The sequence below is a fragment of the Crocodylus porosus genome, unplaced genomic scaffold (assembly GCF_001723895.1).
Source record: "Crocodylus porosus isolate Cpor-Errol unplaced genomic scaffold, CroPor_comp1, whole genome shotgun sequence".
In the NCBI taxonomy this organism is placed as follows: domain Eukaryota; kingdom Metazoa; phylum Chordata; order Crocodylia; family Crocodylidae; genus Crocodylus; species Crocodylus porosus.
The window spans coordinates 131944128-131962025 of NW_017728886.1; the positions used below are offsets into that span (position 1 = coordinate 131944128).

The 17898-nt window shown below is 38.9% G+C and overlaps 1 pseudogene; it reads right to left on the reverse strand.

Moving 5' to 3' along the window:
• Window positions 1–15078: 15078 nt before the first annotated feature.
• Window positions 15079–17450, reverse strand: LOC109324529 (annotated as a pseudogene).
• Window positions 17451–17898: the final 448 nt, after the last annotated feature.

Here is a 17898-nt window from a genome sequence, read left to right on the forward strand (position 1 = left end):
TTGCTCTCACTTGTAAACAGTTACCAAGAAGTATTTGTATTCCAGTAAATGTGCCAAGGTCAGAGTCCCAGTGCTAAGCATTGGAGATAGTAGGTACTGTAAGTCTAACCATCTAAATAGACAATATATATTTCAATCTGAATCAAGGTACAGTATCAAGCCAAAAGTATTTTAAAAGCCAGCCTCAATTTAGATTTCCAAAAATATGCCTAAAATTTGTTAGTAAGACTGCCATTTAAATAAATTAAATAAAAAAGCCTCTAGTATATTATACATTGAATTAAACATCTCATCCTTACCCTTGTTCCCTACTGTTGCTATGGAAACCTTTTCCATGGTTCACTCTCTAATAACTTACAAAATATTGTTTTTCAGCTTGACCTGAAAGGGAGGCACAAAAACATCAAAATTGTCTGTTGTTTCATGCTAAGTTATTTTTAAAGTTTTCAGCACTTCAAAATATAAATCAAAAGGTGTTTTGGTACCAAACCACAATACTTCTATGCATTTGTTTATATGAGCATATATCAGATACCACCCCATGTATCAGATTTGCCAATATGTTGCTTCAGTTACTCTGAGTAATATTTATGCTACAAAGTAGTTGTTTTACTACCTGAACTATTAAAAAGTCATGCAATATACTGCACAGAGAAGTACAGTTATCCCTCCACCTCCACACTTCCCAGTCCAGTATTTTTGAAGTTTAAGAATACTAGGTATTAATGGTGTTTAAATACAGATATAGACCAGAGTTTTATGTCTTTTTATATTAATAGCAAAACCCACACTGATTTCCATTTCAACCCACAGTGTCTGCCCCAGAGAAACTTAAAATTAGTAAAAATAGTGGAGAAGCAGAGATATCTGACTTTGCAGTAAGTATAGTTATATGATTACAGCTATATGGTTAGCTATGGTTATTTGATAGGTATGGCTATATGATTATATGATGAATCAATATAGCCATGTAAAAGTAAATATCAGGATGTATTGTACTGTTGTTTTAGTGGCTGTTGTTGACTGATGCTGACTAGGAGGATACCTACCATGAGGAAAAGGCATTAGATTGTATATTCTTCAAGCATATCCAAATACACCTGGTAGCTGCAGCAAAATATAGCACTGGAGAGATATTTTATAATTGTCCATTGCTTTTGCTTAAGAGGGAAAGAAAAGAAATTTCCTACAATTTCTTTCTACAATAGTGCATTTACAAAAGTCAAGTCTTTAGTACTCCTTCATTGACAAATGGGCAGATAAGTAATATGTAAGAAAAAAATAAAGAAGGAAGATAACTGTTATAGAGCCATTGAACTACAGAAGTGTTTTTAAAAAGGAGTAGGATGGTGCTTAGAAAATAAGTGGGAATGTTGCTTTTCAACTAAATTAAGGTTTTTGATTTGTTTTTGTTTGGTGTTTCCCCCATCAAAAAATGTCTCCATTCCATAGAAGGTTATATTTTATGCCCAGAACCAAAGACTTTAATTTGCAAATCTCTCTGTGATGCCTCATGGGAGTTGGTTTCCAGGTGCCCAGTATCCATATCTTCCTGCTTTGGCTTAGCATCTTGGGATGCTGGAGGAGTGCTTCCTAAACCTATTCTATCTCCGACAGTTCATCGTGGTAGAGGACTTTCATAATGCACTGCTTTCATCACCAAAAGGGAAGCAAAGGAGTATGACAGAAAGAAGTAACATGACCAAGGAACACAGTCCGGAGTTGGGGATGGGAACAAGATGCCCAAACTGCAAATTCAAGAAAAAAACTGAAGAAGCATTTCCAAATTAATTTTGCTTTTATTTTCTGCAGAAGTTTTGTTATAGAAAATATTTTCTAATGACTAATCGATATTTTCCTGAAGAAAACTCTGACCATGGGAAGCTGTTCAGAACATAGGACTTAACAGAAAGAAAAGTGCTCAGGCCCTTGAATGGAAGTTGCTATGGATGATTCTTCAGCCTTATCATATTTAAACTTCTGTTAAAGAATTTGTTAAACATTTGGGTCATGTTCTTCAGCAATTTGACCATGTAAAGAGCTCCCTATTGCCACTTAACAGTTTTCCTTGAAGAAATCAGTGGTTTTGGTTCTAAAGGCTCCAGGTTCAATCTCCACAGCCTATTTTCCAAGTTATTAAAAGAGTATTTAAGGAAATCAATTTGGCTGGAGCATAGGAAAATGTCGGGGAGGAAGAGTAAACAAAGATAGATTTAGATAGGGAAAAACCAGGGAGGCCTACGAAAGTGAAAAGAGTTGCTTGAACACAATGCACATGAAGCTGCTGAAGGCAGTTAGAAAAGAACACCTGGTTAGTGTTTTTAAATAGGGCAGTGTGTGGAAAGATAACCAGAGAAAAGCAGAGATGCTGAAGTTGTAATAATCATCAATCATGATGAAAGACTGCTAAGACTTACCTCTCAGTGTTTTATGAGGACAGAAAGGAAATTATGAACCTTAGCCCTAGGACTTAAATAATGCTGAAATAAACACCTGGTTTGTCCCTTAGTTAAGTCAAAAATAGCCTAAGAAAATGTGAAATGTACCCTCTTTTTATTATATATATTTATTTTATACACACATTCCCACCAAAAAAAAAATATATATATATATATAAAATTATACAGTTGAAGTAAAGAATAAAGTATTAAAATGCAAGTATTATATATAATACTTACATGTAATGTATTTAATTAGTGACACTACTAACTGGTTTAAGCCTTGAGATAAAAGAAGATATACATCTGAAAGTTGCAACTATACACTTAATGGTTTCATTAATATATTACATATATGTATTATATATAACACTTCTATTTTAATATATTATTTATATTTTACTTTATTGGGACATAGGGGGAATCTCTCTCTCTCTCAAAGCTGAAACCAGACAATTAGTAATTAAAAATCTCAACTGTCAATTGTAGGCAAATACAAACAACAAAACATCTATTGGTTACTTCAGTAATAGAGATTCATTATATAGCCCACTGCTTGATTTCATGATGCACCTTGAAAACACAGAATAATCATCACTAAACTATTAAACACAGTCAGTAAACATCAAACACAGTAGGAGGTCAATCCCATGTAGAAATCTGTCAGTGCTTTTTGGTAGACACATGGACATCAAACAGAATAGTTAGTCAATACTCCATTTTGCAACTCTGGGCATTCAGGATATTATTTTATTGAGCGACAAGAGTGTGCCAGACCCCTTGCAGATACATTAAGAGGAGACACAGTGCCTAATCCACCATCCTTCACTGATTTTATGTCATTCTAATGGTTATTTGGAATAGAATGAGGAAACCTTTCAATCTAAGACCCTTTCATAGTTAGTAGTTTCTCATAGTTTCTAGGGTTGGAAGGGACCTGAGCAGATCATCTAGTCCGACCCTCTGCCATGGCAGGAAAGAATACTGGGGTCAAACAACCCCAGCAAGATGTGCATCCAACCTCCTCTTAAACAACTCCAGGGTAGAAGCCTGCACCACCTCCCCTGGAAGCCGGTTCCAGACCCTAGCTGCCCTGACTGTGAAGTAGCACCTCCTGATATCTAACCTAAACCTACCCTCTGCCAGCTTGTGACCGTTATTCTTGGTTACTCCTGGCGGTGCTTGGGGGAACAGTGACTCCCCCAATGCCTGCTGGTCCCCCCTGACTAGTTTATAACAGGCCACAAGATCCCCCCTCAGCCTTCTCTTTTGGAGGCTGAACAGGTTCAGGTCCCGTAGCCTCTCCTCATAGGGCCTGCCCTGTTGTCCCCTGATCATACAAGTGGCCCTCCTCTGGACCCTCTCCATGCTGTCGACTTCCCTCTTGAAGTGTGGTGCCCAGAACTGGATGCAATACTCCAGCTGTGGCCTGACAAGTGCTGCATAGAGGGGGAGGATCACCTCTTTGGACCTGCTTTTCCCAAGACTACTTAAATTAGTTACATGATATACTAATGGTGGTATATAATAGACTAAATATATAAAATTGATGCATTTACACTGATAAAAATTGGGCGGAAGTAACTGAAGACAGACTGGAAATATGGCAAAAAGATCATAGCTCAAGTCCACTGCATGGGTGAAGCAGAAGCTTGCTGGTAAGCCAGTCACTACTTCCTGGGTATGTCTACATGTGCACTTTACTGCACAGTAGACTAATTTACTATGCAGTAGAGCATCACTTTCTACATGTTCACTGCAGTTAGAGTAAAGTACATAAATTTACAGATACTCTCCATCAAACACAGGTACTAGCCAACGGCAGGGTAAACTACTGCCCTTAAAGCCACTTGTAGATTGTGACATCAGGATTAGTTTACTCTGGCTCAAACTGTGCTAAATTTATTCAGTCACATTAACTGTGCACATAGATGCTCCCCCTGCCCTTCAAAGCATGACATTATACACTGTACTTAGAACATACTAAATCTGCGAGCTGTTAAGTGGTGTTGAAGTTAGAATGTCCTGGGAGCAGTTGCACATTAAAGGTTAATAATATTTCTTGCCTGTATATGTCTCAGCTTGCCACTAGAGGACTGGTGATCAGGTCTCTGGCTGGTGAACAGACTGGTGAGTAGAACACCTGGGCTGTATCCTATCTCTGAGTAGGGGCAGAAAGGCTGGGAGTGGTGCATCCTGGCATGCTGGAGGACTGCAAATCACTAATTTCATCTCTATGGAACAAACTCAAGTTACCCTTATATGAGCTTGGTAGTACAGCCCAGAGTTAACCCTCAACTGAAGTCTTATAACTTTGAGATGTTCAGAGGGCACTTAGCATGAGTTAATAAATTTTAACATGCTCATGTCTTAAATTTTAATATGTTCAAAGTGTAATGTGTAACTTCACCCAAAGTTGCAAGTGAAAATCTGGACACCCACAGCTATGAGCAGATCTAGGATTTTGAAAAGGAGGGTACAGACGATGTGGCACATCATCACATATGACAACACATTTTTCCCAAGTTAAAGAGAAACTAGAAGTTTTACTAAGATGCTGGGGGGCTAGCACTATACGAATATAACTCTTAGAATATGCACTGATTTTTTAGAATATATTTCAAGTTTTAAAAAATTCACAACAAACTAGGGAAAAAAATCTCAAGATATTGTTTCATTAATCCTGTAGTCATTAAAGTTGAATATGTGTCTCTTATTCAGACTCATAAAACTGTATCTTGATAGTGTCTCCAATACTTCACTATCAATCATTTCTACACCTGAGGAAATATTGCCACACTTGAGTTCACGTTTTTAGCAAGAGTTAAAAATAGTCTGCAGAACCATGAAAGAGAGAGACACAGTACCAGAAAAGACTAATAGATAGCATTTTTCTATAAAAAAAAAAGGAATAGTGGAACATCAAGACCATTAAAAAGGGAAGAGGGTCATTAACACCAGTGGAGTGAAGGAAGATTAGCAGGAATCAAAGACATGACAATAAGCCATTAAATTGACTCTGTCAGCACTGTCTGGATAGAAATAAGGCTGCCCCTTCCACAGTGTTAGTTTTAAAGTTTGGATGAAGTAATAACCAAAGGACAATGCAACTGCACCACTAACTCCAACCCCCTCCCCCCCAGCTTCAGTTTCTGACACCAAACTTCAAACCCCCACCAAGGTCCCTGACAATCAGTTGAATGTTGGTCCTAGCCCTGGAACCATACCAGGGCCAGTGAATATCCCTTTTCCTACCACTACATTTCCAAGAGTAATTATTTGTCTCTATTTCTACTCAGAACACTTTGCTGCTTGCCAAGCATATTCATGAAAAATATTGTACTGAGTGAAGTTTTACTACTTGTATTTTGCTTGACTAATTTATCTCTTCATTTGGTGTCAATACATTCAGTGAGCACTTGGTACAACTTAACCAGGGTTATATACTGATTATTGATAATATTTTCATAAAGCTTGTAATAAATACTAAAAAAAAAAAAAATGCATCAAAAGGTCCTTCTTAACCATATTTAAATTTCCATGCGAACAATTGGGAATGTAAATTCTGGTGATGATGCTTCCCCCTCAGGGTAAAAGGGCTTCAACTATTAAAATCAGAGAAATGTGAGACTCTTAAAGAATCAGCATTTCTAGGCAAACTCCAATTGTGCACATTTGGGCTGTAAGATTCCACCACAGAATATTTTTTGCCATCTGAATTTTTTTCTGGAATGTATCTGTCCCAATAATTACCTCTGCTTACAGTACTTTCCCCTACTCTAAGCCATACACCATTGCAAACTAGGAGCATTCTAGTTCCCTACCCAGGGTACCAGCAGTGTCTCTCAGAAGGTCCTCCGCATCCCTCCTGCTCTTTCCTAGGCCATCTCCAGGGTCAGACACCTACCATGGTCCAAACCTTGGGTTTATATTGTTCCACAAACCCTACCTTTTTGGTCAGGTGGCTTCCCCAACCACTTACAGTGGTTTCTCATTAGGGCCTGATAGTTGGTCTCTGTAGCAGGCTTGCAACTGCTGTTTTAACAACATCCTTTTTGCACAGGTTAGGCTCTGTACTATTGTCCTACTACAGAGCAGTTAGATCTCCAATAGCACTCCTAGAATGTGGCCTTAACTACCCATTCTCCTGCAGCCAACTTGTTCTGTATAGTGTTCGCTAGACCGGCTGAAAGTGTTCCTCTTTCCCCTTAATGTGCAGCTTTCAGCTGAGGCTTACTCTGCTTACCCTGTTGCAGCTAGCCTATCTCTCTCCACTGCCTGAACTCTACCTGCCACAGTTTTTTACCTTAAAGTAACACATGCTCTGGGCTTCCTGTTACAGTTATCCCAGCTTTTGAATGCAATACATTTTTGTCAGGTCCAATGTATTGGAATTCCTGAGTGTATTTTAAACTACTTCCTGTTCTTCAAGTGGGAAAATATGAGCAGCGCTCTCATCTTTCTGCCAGTGGCAAGTTAAAAGGGTATTGGTGATGTTTTGGACTTTATGCCTGGTAGCTGTGTGAGCGTTGTTCTTAATGTTTTTAAGAATAAGTTAGATAAGCACTGGTCTATGATGGATTAGATAGGAATGATCCTGGCTTGAGAAAGAATTGGATGAGATTACCTCTTGAGTTTCCTTCCAGCCCTTTATTTCTATGATCCTATGGCTGTGGAACCCTGACCAGACATACATATTAAAAGTAATAATAGATCATTGAATGTTTATGGCTTTAACACATTTTGCTTTCTAGCTTGGAAGCTTTACTGTGGAGGGGAAATGAAGAAAAAAAATCTTGAGTATGCAAGGACTTCTACAAAGAAGCTTCTCTTCAGTGGTATTTGCAAATATTATCTGCATTTCTAAAACAATTGTACAATCAAAATTTGTCTTTCTGCTGAAATATATTCTTAGAAAGAAAATTTGGGCTTATAGCAAAATTGAGTTCAAACATAGAACAGAACAATTTGTTTTGTGAAAAAGCCAATAGATATATTGTCCAAGTAAGGAACTGAATGATTATGTAACTTAGAGAACCACTCATAAAGGACAAATATCCAATACATAAAAAAGAACAAAGGCGGATCCATCGATCTGTAATTTGTACAAATCAGATACCATGCAATTCTGAGGTGTTTGGGGGTGGAAGTGGATGAAGCAGGTGACAGATAACCCTTTCCCATTCATCTTTGAGGAAAAAGAGGAGACAAGCCTGATGAATGGGGGCCTGTCTTAAAAAAGCAGTTTGCTACTTTATACAATTCTTCCCTATATAGATGTAAAGAATGTTTCCCAGAAAATGACATTGTAGGATTACTTCGGTTTTAAACTTTAAACATGGCTTTAACATTGAGGCTTGGAGAATTAATTGTTTATGCATCCCATCATCTGTGCAGATCTGGGCATAAATATATTATCTGTATTATATTTTCTGTGCAGATCTGAACATAAATACATTAAAGGCTAAGCATGCATGTAAATTTAAGCACATAAATAGTCCCATTGACTTAAAGGCATAGGTAAGCACCTGGCTAAAATTAATTAAAACTGTTCATGGGCAAGCTGGTTATTTATTTCCTTGTATGGTTATTCTGTTAAATATATCCTGATAAGGCATTGCTGTTATGTTGAATGATAGGTTTAGCATGTTACTAGAAGTTAATGCTATAGCTGACTTTACCCAGTGGATATTGGTTGGTTTGCCTGAATAATAAAGGTTGTGTTATTTTTTCCTTCATCAAACAAGGCTTTAGAACTTTTCTTCATATCCAAAGGGAAGGAGGGGTGGGAAAGATTAGGAGTTCTGAAATAAACCTGAAGTTAAATTGGGGATTTTGGAACAACATGTTGCTGCCCAGAATCAATATATGGAAAAGTCAGACTTACAGGTACTTGCCCTGCCATTAGCCCCTTGGAAAAGTATTCAAAACTATTATTTCATTTGCTGATTTTATTTCAAGCACTCCCCACTTCAGTGCTGTGCTTTCTTGTGATTACTCTTCTTATCCTTATTTTTCTATAGCTGTTAATCCTGTAAGAATCAGGCTTTATTTGTGATTCAGGTGCCATGTAATTATATCAAGCACTTTCAAACACCCACCCTAACACTAAAATACCCCAATGCAACTAAATTAGAGCTAAAATAATGTTCAGTAGAGAGTACCTAGCTTTTAGGAATAAAAAGAAGGTTACATTTGATTACAGGTTGTTTTCGCTCAACTGACTAATTAAAGTTAATAGCATCCTTCTAGCCAGGAAAGGCAGTAACATTTTCATTGCTTTTACTGTTTCTCTCTGGTTGGCTCTTCCAAGTATCTGGCAAATGATACAATGTTTCTAGATAATGTCATAATGTAAACATGCTGATGATTCAAGGCAGGCTTGCAGTTATGCCCTTGTAAAACTGAAAAATGTACTGATTCAGAGTCAAAGTTCAAACTCCAAGCATCTGTTTTGAAGGATGTTAAGAACATGGGTCTTTTCCTTTAAGGCTTATTTAGTTAAGATAACTGTTAGCTCAGTATTTGTGGTGTTTTAATTTGACTAGAAAACAGTGGTGGAAGTACTGATAGTCTTCAGAAAGTTGACTTCCTGGGAGCTTTCCCACAGATATTAGTAACAACAGTCCAACTGATGACTTGCAGGTTAAATACCAAATTACTCAGACTTACAAAGTTAGAATAGATTTCTAGTACCTTTCTTGGTCTGCATTTTGTTCTTTTTCTATATATATTCTGAGTTTAGGACTGGACACCTAATTTCAAGTTTTGTCTAGATTCTTTTCTGTATGCTTAAGCTACTAACAAGCTTTCCAACATGCTTTCCTATCTTGATTTTTAGAATTGTTCCAAAAAATTTCCCTCTGTTGAGACAAAGCTTACCATTAATACTCCCTATTTAAAAAGTTCACAACTATATTACTACTTCTGAGAAGCAAAGCTGGTTTTTGGTTTGGGTTTTTTTCCTTAACCATTAAACATATAGGAAAATTTAACAAATAAGCAATTTTACTTTTTGCCAGTTACTAATGAAGTTTGAGTGTTTTTGAATTAAGTTTTATTGACCCCCCCAAAAAAATTGGATTCAAAACTTTAAACCTGAAAAATGCTTCTCAGAATAGTTTGACTCCATATTTTACAAGTTCAAACATAATACAGAACTTGTGCGACAAGAATCTTTTGAAATTCAGACTCCAGCCTAGAAGTACATTAGAAACATGCTAATATTGGTTAACAGACTGTTTGCTGGTAATCTGCTAATAAAATGGACTATCTGAATGAATTTTCAATACCTTGTTGATTCAGTTTATGAATACAGTTACTGATAGTATGAAATATTCTCTCTATGTAAAAGTGGAAAGAAATGCCAAAGGTATGATCTCTCTCTTTGCTCACAAGCAGAAATTCGTCCCATTGAAGGGAAGTAACACAAGGCCTCTGAACCAATTAATCCTGATCTGAATCCGAAACTTTGCTTTGGCTCTGTGTACAATAGTTAATTTCCTCCTTTTATGAACATTTATATCCTGTATGATATTTACATCCAGTACACACCTATCTAGTAGCTCCGTTTGATTTACTTTAATGTTTAAAATACTTGGAAGATTAAATTAGAAGTAACAGTTGCAAAAAAACCCCAAAACAAACAAACAAACAAAAAAGACACATACCCCCAAATAACTCAGAGCCATTTTCTTGCTCTTTTTAGGCACTGTCTGTGAAAAAAAAACACCTGCAGCCAACATTTCTTGGTGTTGTTTATTTAAACAGCCAGCAAGCATAGGTAAGAGGTAAGCTGTCAGAAGGCCTGCAAGAGCTTTTAACTTAGAAACTGCCATTGGCATTGTAGTGCATTCATCTACTTTCACACCTGTCCTTATGTTCAGAACATTCCCCCCAAATATATTCAGCAGTAATTAACTTAAATACTCTCAGGAGGAATGTCTTCATGAAGATACATCTCCATAAAATTCTTTTTGGAAAGATCTGTTCTATTTGTTTCATCACCTGTAAGCTCTTCTAAGCTAAACTCTTCATCTTTAGCAGCAGAATAGGAGAAATATTGAATTCTATTACTAGCTGTCGGTTGACAGTAGGTAAGACAAGTTTAGGATGTCTCAAGAGAAAAAGACTGGCTCCATGTACCAAATAAAGTTAGCTAGAAATTAAATTGTTAGTTACTTCAACTGCACAGTTTTAAAAAACATATTAAATACCCCAAAGAAACTAACAGAACAGGGTATGAAAAAAGCTGAAGTTAAATATTCAAAGTGAGTACTGGTAAAGTAAACTAGAGAATTGAAGATATTCTTGTAACTCCCCTTTCCTCACCATCCTCAGGCAGTTAGCTAAATTTCAGGGCCCCAATGTTACTCACTTCCATTAATTTCTCCTTACAATAGAATCTTTGCTACATCCTTAGTATTTAACATAAAAAAAATTACAAAATCTCTGTTTGCATTTTGAACATAGCAGTAATCAAAACAAAACAGGATCTTTGCTTATAGCTCCAAACCTTTTAGCTTGCACTAGACTCCTTGCTCTTCCCCTTCCTCCCTGCTACTGCACTGCCTATTACCAGTGCTTTTATTTTTGGTGTTCCTTTAGTGCTTTTGTTCATTTTCTCATTCTCTTCAAATAAACACATTTTCACAAAATCACCAGCAAAAGTCCCCTACTCAGATGTGTTTAGAATGGGCAGTCATTTCAGCAATTGGGTTCCAGGAGGAGCTTAACTGCTTCTTGTAAGTATTTAAATGATTAGTCCTAATCCATGAACAGCAATTATGTTAATCAAGGAAGTTCTCTTCACTCATAAGGACAGAAGCAGGAAAGACCAGGGACATGTCTACATGTCACCCTACAGCAACACTGTTACTGTGCCAGGCTTTAGTACTTCCTTTTGGAAGTAGTGTGTCATTATAGCACCATAGGGTGACATGTAGCTGCACCCTATTTGTTGTTATTCATGGTCTTCTTTCAAACTAAACTATGAAATATGGCGTGGCAAAAAATGGTATTCCACAGACACTGATTTTCATAGACCAAAAAGGCCTCTATCAAAGTTCCCATTGCATACTTTGCTACCCTTTCCTGACTCAGTCAGGATTTACCATCTTTAATTAGGCTCCATTTGCACCACAACTGATAGTTTGGCATGCTTCTTCGCATCTACCAGCATTCTCTGAACAGTAAAAAGTATGTAGGAAGGATGAATCAAAGGACTGTGCAAAGAACTCTAATTCTGCAGAGAAACAGGAAAAAAACAGTAGATGAACTAATAGCAGTAAATGGAGAGTTGATAAGTGCAGGGTTAATATGGGGCATTGGGAATCAGCCTACAGGTAGAAAAATAATCATGCTTCTGCTTTTCTATTGATCTTCCTAGTTACCTCTGTGTCTGTCACCATGGGGCTGCAAAACCTTACATGCCCTAATGAATCTATTCTTGCAATACCTTCTCAGGAAAGCAAATTATGCCTCATATTTTATCAGTAAAATGGGAGTAAGGCATCACAAGGAAAGTATGCAGCAAAGACAGAACAGAATCCTAAATCCTATTCAGTGCATTAATCAAAGTTATCATCTACCACACCCTCCTCTTTTTTATGCTGTTTGTAAAAATATTACCATCCTTGAAACCTATATGATATAAACATACATTGGAAAGTGTTACTTCAATATTAAACACACACCCTTCAGCTCAGGCAAAAGTTACTTAAGATGTTTTTGATATTTTTAAATTAATAATCTTGGCTCTCTTCAATGTGCTTCCCTGCCAAAAGATAGCCACCAATAAAACAGTCCTACCATTGATTCATTTTGCAATACTGAAACAAATAACTTAAGTCATCTACTTTGTTTACACATTTTGCAAGCAAGCGAAAAAATATCTTTAGAGGTTTTTTGGTATATTGCTACTCTTATAGTTGTCTGTGGCTTATATTACATCTATCCTATACTAAAGCACAGAACATTTTCAGAAGAAACTTCTCCACTAAATGTAGAATTCAAGGACTGAGTTGTTTTGAGGAAACAGAGAAACAGAGATCTTCATGGGTTTTTTCTTCATTTTCACATTTGTTACTGGACAAATTAACATCTGAATAGTCTTGCTGTGTAAAATAATCAATTTCTTCCTCGTGAAACTGTTTGGCATTAACAGACTTAAAAAATTATGATTGCTAGAGCTGGATCAGGTAATCAAATGCATTTTAAGTTGGGAAATGTTCCCATTTTGCCACTAATTGTCATGCTTCATAAGACAGCTAAAAAGAGTTAAAAATGCATGCACTGTTTCCAGCAGTAGCAGACAATGAGTTCAGATACTAATAAACTCTAGGGTATACTTTGGTGGAGTGAACATTGTACTGAATCGAAAGACTGGTTATCTCAACTAGATTGAAATAACCTATTGAGCAATAGGAAAGTATGCACACACTGCTATTCAGGACAACAGTACTCTTTAAGCATTTTAAAGTTATTCCACTTCAGGTAGAGGTCATCTTTGATCTATTTTACTTAAGTATTCAAAGTATTGTTAGTCTGCTCTGGGGAAAAAAAACACTCTATTCCAGGTGCCAGAGAATGGCATATGCCATTTTGCTTGGTACACATGCCTCAGGGCGGATGGTAGGAAAGGAGCTGCACCGCCACAACAAGCATGAGGCCCCTTGTGGCTAGCCCACCATCTGTCCCTGGCACACCAAAAAGGTTACAAATTGAGGTTGCAGGTGTTTTTGGCACTCTGCCCAAAAACGCTGCTGACCCCTACTCTATTTTATTTCCTTAAGCATCCCAGAATGCACCATTCTCAGCCCTTTCCATACTTTTTCTCTGAGAGAAACTTTCAGAGTGCCTGTACTCTACTGCCCAGGGAGGTGGTGTTGGCCCCATTCTAACACCACCTTCCATCCCCAGGGGATGAGACCCCAGCATAATCTGACCACCCTGAGAACTGAGGTACAGCTCACCAGTTTGCTGCTTGCTCTAGCACCACCATGCAAACACCAATAGCAATCCTGATACCTATCTCTGTAAAGAGAATGAGCCGAGTAATGGAAACCACCAAGGCTGCAAAGTACATCTCAGCTCTGCCCTGGTGTGGCATGCAGAAAGCCTGCCGGGATATAGGATGCGTGCAGTGAACCCACCAGTTCTCAGCTCTGTCCCAGCATAAGTGTTAACCCAAGTACTTCCTCAGCATGGCATGCAGGATTTCAGATCTGCTGGGTCTCAGCTCTTCCCTGGTGTCAGTACTAACCCAACTGCCCCCTCACACCCACACAACAATCCCAATTCAGTGAAACACATGCAAGATTTTGGTCCTTTATTTTTTATTCTTTTTTCACTCCTTTTTTCTTTACTTCTCTTTACTTCTCCCCCCTTCCCTTTTACTTCAAACAGTTTTGGGGTTTTTTCCAAGACTTTTCCCCTCACACCTGTGGCTCTGGCTGGTGCCTGTTTGCTGCACAGTGAAGGAATCCGTAGCCCCCATGGTGTTTTTTGTGCTTTGGAGCTACATGTATAATATGTTGTGAGATCAGCAACAACACTCTGGATAATCCTGGGTTGAACTAACTGATATTTATTATTATAATTCTCTGGAATCATATCCATGGTGCATCTTAACAATTGCCCTCAGTATATGTATGCAGAACTTACATTTGCTCTGCCTCTGACTTGACCCACTCCAGTCCTGTGTGGGGGGAGAGGACACTTAGCTTCTCATGGCAGAGAATGTGGAGTCCCCAGTGCTGCAAAACTTCCAAAAAGCAAAATGAACCCTGCACTACTGACCATGAGGGCTTTGACCTTAAAGGGACAATACAAGGAAAACATAATAAGACACAACACCCTTTGACAGAATAGTCAGCCAACCATTTGGGAGGACTCTACTTCTGTTGTGGTCTTCCCATAGAACCAGACTCAGTGAGGGGTTCAGCAGATGATGGCCTTGTCAGCTTATCTGGAGACTCAACAGTGATGCTTCCCTCTGATGGAAATGGCAAAGGATTTGCATTGGTGGAAACAGGTAGGGACTTCCCCGGTGAATCCATGTCTGTCAGTGGTAGATTGGCGCTTGGAAATTGTTCAGGTCTAGGATTATCAGTAGGAGAATGCCCATGCAGCTGGTCCACATGATGTCTCTAAACTTGCCTGTCATCAGGCTGGACTGTATATGATATGGGTCCTGTAGCACTTACAATTTTAGATTGAATCCACTGTCCCATAATTCCGAGGAAACACGGTCTCTTGTGGAATGAAAAGGCGTAAGGTACCAGATGCCAATGCAGAGTCCAACTCCTGTTCTTTCCTAAATTGCATGTCTCTCACAAGGACTGGGTTAACACAGTCAAAGCATGTCTTGAGGCAATGACTCATAAGAAGCTCAGATGGGCTGGACCCTGTTGTAGGGCAAGGAATTACATGTTGAGCAAATGGAAATCTGGTCAGTCTGGGAGGCCAGACTCCTACAACAATCCTTTTCAATGCATCTTTTGTAGTCTGCACCATTCTCTCAGCTTGCCCATTGGTCTGTGGCCTTCGAGGTCCAGTGGTAACAATTCTGATGTGGTTGCGGCTGGCAAAATCTTGTAACTCTGCTGAAGTGAATGCACTGCCATTATCAGAAATGATACTGTTGGGCACCCCATGGTTTGCAAACAGCTGACAGAGAGCTGTTATAGTAGCAGTTGATGTAAGAGTTAAGACAGTAATCACTTCAAGCCATTTTCAGTATGAATCAACAGCAATTAAGAAGTTCTTACCTTGAAAAGGGCCAGCAAAATCAATGTGGATATGTGACTAGGGTTCCTTTGTCATTTCCCAAGGGAATACTGGTGCCTTCAGTGGATTATGATGGGCTGCTTGACAAATGCTGCACTCCCTCATAAGCCTTTCTATGTCATTGTCTATACCTGGCCACCATACATAACTTCTAGCCAGCGCTTTCATCCTCACAATGCCTGAGTGTGCTGCATGCAGTGTTATCAGTATGATTTGGCTTCCTGCTTCTGGAATTATGACACGATTTCTCCACAAGAGGTAATCATTGTGGGTAGACAGCTCATGCTGATGTGATAAAAATGGCCTGAATTCCTCAGCCAATTTGTCTGTAGGCCAACCCCTCCACACCCAGTTGAGGACATGGGCAAGGATAGGGTCTTTTGCAGTCATCTTAGCTATCTGATTAGCCTGCAGGGGAGCTTCTGGCATGGATTCCAGCATGAGGACTTCCACTGGTACAGGAGTAGTACAATCAGGTATTTGTAGTGGTAGGTGGCTCAATGCATCAGCATTTGCGACTAATTTCCCTGGTTTTTACATGACTGTATAGTCATATCTGTTTAGCATGATGCTCCAGCATTGCACGCATGGAGACAAAATAGAAAAGATCGGTTTGTCCATAGTAGAAATTCCAAGAAGGGGTTTGTGGTCCTTTTGGATTTTGAATTTGCAGCCATAAACATAATTGTGAAATTTTTTAACTCCTGCAATGATTGCCAAAGCTTCTTTATCAATCTGCATAATTCCTCTCGGTTGAAGTCATTGTTCTCGAGTAAAAAGCAACGTGCCATCAGGTAATGTGTGACTGAGGACAGCACCAACCCCAAATGGCAAGGCATCAAGTAATGGACAGTGGGTTCTGCTCATCGCAATGAACAAGGACAGAGTCTGATGTCAGCAACTCCTTGATTCCCTGGAAGGCTCATTGTGCTGGCAAAAGCCACTTCCACTGAGTTCCTTTATCCAGTAAGCAATGAAGGGGCTCTGCTATGGTGTTTTTTTTCTTTCAAGAAGATGTGATAAAAAATGAGAAGTCCTAAAAATGCTTGAAGATCGTGTCTGCATTTTGGTATAGGAGCATCATATATTGCTTTTAGCTTGTCTTCAACTGGGTGAATGCCAGAAGCATCAATTTGATATCCCAGAAAGTTGATACTGGAAACTCCCAGTTGACATTTCTCTCTTTTTACTCTGATACCTGCTTTATTGAATCTCTGTAAAACTTCTCTGAGTCTCCCAGTGAGTTTCTCTCTAGATGGCCCCCTGGTCAACACATCAGCAAAGTATGGAACGACTCTGGAAGTTCCTGCTAGCATTTTCTTCACAAACCGCTAGAAAATTCCTGATGCCACAGAAATTCCAAACTGGAGGCACTTGACATAGAATGCTCCCCAGCATGAATTATTTGGGCCTCAGCAGCCTTGTCATTCACTATCAATTGCTGATAGGTTTGAGCAAGGTCAAATTTGGCAAAAACTTTCCCTCCTGCAAGAACACATGGTTAATGGCAGGCACTGGGTGCAGGTCCTACGTAAGTGCTTTATTAACAGTGTTCTTGCAATCCCCACAGATGCAAACACTGCCGTTAGGTTTTAAAACAGGAACAATTGGTGTGGCCCAGTTTGTATGTACAATTGGCTCAAGGACCCCTTGTGCGATAAGCCAATCTAATTCTGCATCAATTTTCAGCCGCAGTGCAAAAGGTACATTCCAAGCCTTCAAAAAGATAGGGGCTATCACAGGATCCATTTGGAATGTCACAGGTGGATCACAGTAAGTTTCTAATTCCTCAGTGAATACCTGGGGAAACTCCCTTGCAAGCCTTTTCAGACTTTCTGTGAAGAGACTGTGTACGCTTTAAATACTGATTCCCTATGGCGAGAATGAATTTCTCCCCAGAAAACTTTTGTGAGAACCCTTAGTGACAATGAGGTGTAGACACTGTCTAACACATCCATACTGGACATCTACACTGCAGCTACCCAAAGTTTCCACAATCTGTCCATTGTAGTCACACAGACAACACTCGGGTTTCAATAACTTGGGAAGAAGGTGCCAAAACAATTGGAAGAATGTGTTTTCCATCTATGAGAAATACTCCTGAACCTGAGTCCACTTCCATTTTGCACTTCTTCCCATTTATTACTACAGTTGCAATCATCTCAGAACCTTGAGTTTCAACAACACCAACATTTTGAATCAAATATAATTTTTGTACCTCATGTTCTGAGGAGGACTCTAAGCTATGAGTGGTTTAGGAGGGAATACATTTGCCACAGTCTTTTTGTCTCCTGGAACTGGCCTTTGAGTGGCAAACCCTCCTATGTGGCCCTTCTTATTGCAGGTATGACACTCTGCATTCCTAAACCTTCAGTCCTTTCATCTAGGGTGGCCACAACAACTCAAACATGTCTGTGGATTTTACGTGGTGCTGTTGGTGAGGGCATAATACGCTGAATTTACTGGGTATGATCCGATTCTTGATGTTTTTGGAGTAAGTGGACATTGCTGGAGAACACTTGGTGAATTTCTCTTACATTATGGGATGCTGCTTCAGCTGCCAAGGCTTTTTCTTGTGCAGTAGCCAAGGTCAAATGTAGTTCAGAAACCAGTAACGTTGGATTGCTTCATCTTTGAACCCCATAGATAAGATGGTCACTAAGCACCCCAT